Here is a 4,590-nt window from a genome sequence, read left to right on the forward strand (position 1 = left end):
TGTGTTAGCCAAGATGGTCGTGATCTCATAACCTTGTGATCCACCCACCTTGGCCTCCCAAAGAGCTGGGATTACAGGCGTAAGCCACAGAGCCTGGCCTAAATCTTAATTTTAAATCGAGTATATAAACCTAATTGGACATGGTGTCTGCAGCACAAAAAATCATTTTATTTTTCCTAAAAAAAAGGCCAGAATAATAAAAGCCCCAAGAGGGATTTGGGCCATGCTTTGTTTCCTACACAGCCTCTGCCTTTGATGCTGGAAGGGCCTTGTAGGCAAAAGTTCCTACCACTGAAGAGTGAGGGATATGGAATAGCTTTTCTTTTACCACTTCCATGCTGTCTATGTGAGAGAAGCCAATGGCTCTGGAAGGAACTGGGAAATACAATTCTGATATGTTTTGGATATGCTCCCCCTCCAAATCTCATGTTAACATGTGACCCTTAATGTTGGAGATAGGGCCTAGTGGGAGGTGTTTGGGTAATGGCGGTGGATTCCTTATGAATGGTTTGGTCCCATCCCCATGGTAATAAGCAAATTCTTATTATGGTAGTTTAAAACAGTGTGGTACTGGCCAGGTGTGGTGGCTCAAGCCTGTAATCCCAGCACTTCGGGAGGCTGAAGCGGGCAGATCACCTGAGGTCAGGAGTTCGAGACCAGCCTGGTCAACATGATGAAACCCCGTCTCTACCAAAAATACAAAAATTAGCCAGGTGTTGCGGTGCCCGCCTATAGTCCCAGCTACTCAGGAGGCTAAGGCAGGAGAATTGCTTGAACCTGGGAGGTGGAGGTTGTAGTGAACTGAGTTCGCACCATTGCACTCCAGCCTGGGCAACAGAGCAAGACTCCACTTCAAAAAAGAAAAAAGAGTGTGGTACCTTCTCCCTTCCCCTCTCTCCTCCCTCTTTCGCCGTGTGAAAACATCTGCTTCCCCTTTGCCTTCTATCATGATTGTAAGCTTGCTGAGGCCTTCACCAGAAGCAGATGTTGAAGCCACGTTTATATAGCCTGAAAATCTATGAGCCAATTAAACCTCTTTTTGTTATAAATTACCCAGCCTTAGGTATCTCTTTATAGTAATGTAAAAAATAAACACAAATTCTAACCAGAAATAACTGACTCAAGATGGGCAAAGTCTACTCAAACTATAAAAACAAAGGTTACAAACTCCCATGTTTTACTGTGCTGCATTACTTCGCATATTATTATAGAACCCTCACTTGTATTCTTGCTGTTTAAGTCAACTGGAAAACTTGTCTGTGTATGGCTTTTTAGCAAATAAATGAGGATTTAACATAACATTAAGGAAAATAAGCAGGAGTAGGGCATGTTTAAACTTACATTACATCAAATGAAAAGGTTAATAACTTAAAAGTTTTGAGTAGCATAAACTTGGATGTGGTAAATGAATGTGGTCAGAGGACTGTGTAAGAGGAGGCCCAAATCACAGATTCAATCCCCGATGATAAACAACTATGTTTCTTAATGTGTTTAAATGAAAACCAAGCTGAAGCCGAAGTTCTATTATTCATTTTTAAAATGTACTCTTTACAGCAAGGGAAAAAGGACCAAGAATTATAAATAAAGATAAATCCCTGACTCCTCCATCACATGACAAATTAATTGTGTTGATAAAAAGATGGCAAAATGTATAAACAAAAAGTTTACATGTTTTCACTAACATGATAACAACTAAAGGAAAGTATATCACATGTTAAAATAAGACAAGTGAATATGTGAAGAGCTAAAAAATTTAAACTAATATGAGGTTTTTCTAAATACTTCCTATAATACACCTGATCAAACAAGAGTTTTTACTCTTTCTCTTGGCGGAAAAAACAATGTTGTCTCACCATCTGTTTGAGAGTCCCTCTGGAATATTGTGCTTGCCTCTGGATTAGCAGAAGTGTTAAACTCCAAAGCTATATGGATAGAGGGAAAAAAGAAAAAAGAGGTAATCATTTATAAAAATGTATCAACTCGTTTATTCGACTGCTGCATTTAGGCTATTTCACTACCTCTACTTTTATTCTTATCCATTGAAATGAATATATAGACATAAGATAGAGCCAGGCAAGATGGCACATGCTTGTAGTCCCAGCTACTCAGGAGGCTGAGATGGGAAAATCACTTGAACCCAGGTCAGGAATTTGAGGCCAGCATGAGTAACATAGTGACACCCTCCTTTATTTAAAAAAAAAAAAAAAAAAAAGAAGAGGTAAATGTTGGCTTTGAGTTGTGTAAACTCAACTTTGCATAAAATAAATCAAGATGGCAGTAAGTTTTAAAAGACAGGTCTATTTTATAGGCAAAGTATAAGATGTATTCTAGAGTTTTTAAGATTTATAAAAAGTAAATTCAGCATATCTGTCACTTCCATGTCATTCTGAGGACATAGAACCTTAGTTCTCTTGAGTAGCCGTCTTCCATAGTCATGTGATATCACTAAGTCTTCATTTGTTCATTAGCAATACATAGGGAGAACATACACAGGCCTTACTTGTATTGGAAAGGGCCAAGTGAGACATACATAAATTGTGTTGTAATCCTAAAGAATGACAATAAAGAGCCATTTTTGGGCTCATCCAACACTACCCATCTACGAACTGGTGTGTAACATCACTCAGAGGCTTTCCTTACATCACCAGAGTATAAGTTTACACAAGGACTTATATGCTTTGTGTATAAAGGTATAATCAATTAATTCACATATTTGTTTATTCTAAAGCAATCCTTAAATATCTTGAAAAGTGAGGCTAGTACTTCCAAGTTACAAAGTCACACTCATCATGAGTCTTAATTATCCTACCTCTTAAAAAATTAAGAGCCCAACCAAAGTTTAAATAGAAGAGCTATAAGACATTTCCTCTACAGTAATGAAATCCCTGGCATTTAAATGAAACCAATAAGCCAACTGGATTTAATTTCTTTATGATGCAATGTTTTCTATTTTGCAAATTTTATTTTATTCAAGAACCATATTATTACCCAGAATTACTTTTAATTAGATTCATCTCTTCGCAAAATTTGAGAGGCAAACCAACTAATTGTTTTCTCGATCTACCGGCTCCCATCCCCTGCCTCTCCCAGCAGTGTAGAGGCTGAAAAACTCCAACTTTCTTTCTTTTTTTTCTTTTTTTGTGAGATGGGGTCTCGCTTTGTCACCCAGGCTGGAGTGCATTGGCGCGATCTCTGCTCACTGCAACCTCTGCCTCCCGAGTTCAAACAATTCTGTCTCAGCCTCTTCAGTAGCTGGAACTACTGGCATGTGCCACAACGCCCGGCTAATTTTTGTATTTTTTTTAGTAGAGACGGAGTTTCACCATGTTGGCCAGGCTGGTCTCGAACTGCTGACCTCAGGTGATCTGCCCGCCTCGGCCTCCCAAAGTGCTAGGATTACAGGCATGAGCCACCATACCCAGCCAAAACTCCAACTTTCTTATCTTTGAACAAGATGCTACTGTCAGGAGGGGAAAGGACAAAGCGGGGAGCCACAGCAACAAACACTCTTACAGGGAAGGTCTGAGATTTTAACCTGCAATCTTTATATTACACATTAAAAGTCTACACTGACGTTTCATGTCTTTTGAAAGTTTTGACCATGAGCCAATCCCCACCTCTCTTTTAGAACAAGGAGGTAAACAAAGGCTGTTAAGTCACCAGAATAAAAAGAAAGAATTTTAAAGTAATGACAGCCTCATGGGTAAACTCCTTTGACAAACTCTAAACACACACACACATACACAACCATTTTTCTGCAGCCCTGGCCATGACATTTCACCGTTTCACAATTATTTTAAGCACCCTCCTTTTTTTTTTTCCTTCCGTGTTCAAATTACAGTTAGAAGAAACTAAGCAGCTTCTGTCAAGGGGCTTAAAGCAGCCCATTAAGAATCCCACATAGCCTCTCCCATGGCAACTCCATTCTGATTTTAAATAAGAAATCCCCAAATATTTGAATATGAATTGTCCTGAATATAAATATGAATTTAGCTACTTTAACAAAGGAAACAATTAGGCACTTACCTGGTTCCTTCGCTTAGGTACTATCTGGATAGGTACAAAAGAAAAATAAGATGGGTACTGGAAAGTTGGGATATTTGAGTTTTTATTGAGATAAAGGAAGAGAATACCCGGGCGCAGTGGCTCACGCTTGTAATCCCAGCACTTTAGGAGGCTGAAGCAGGCAGATCACAAGGTCAGGAGATCGAGACCATCCTGGCCAACATGGTGAAACCCAGTCTCTACTAAAAATACAAAAATTAGCCAGGTGTGGTGGCGGGCGCCTGTAATCCCAGCCACTCAGGAGGCTGAGGCAGGAGAATTGCTAGAACCCAGGAGTCGGAGGTTGCAGTGAGCCGAGATCGCACCACTGCACTCCAGCCTGGGCAACAGAGGGAGACTCCGTCTCAAAAAAAAAAAAAAAGAAAAGGAAGAGAATAGTCCAAAGAAGCCTCAACAAAGTCCCACAGGATAATAAACACAGCTACAAAGTTGTCTCACCATCTGTTTGAGAGTTCCTCTGGAATATTGTGCTTGCCTCTGGATTGGCAGAAGGGTTAAATTCCAAAGCTATATGTATAGAGGGAG

This window comes from Pongo abelii, chromosome 8 (genome assembly GCF_028885655.2).
Source record: "Pongo abelii isolate AG06213 chromosome 8, NHGRI_mPonAbe1-v2.0_pri, whole genome shotgun sequence".
NCBI classification, from domain to species: Eukaryota; Metazoa; Chordata; class Mammalia; order Primates; family Hominidae; genus Pongo; species Pongo abelii.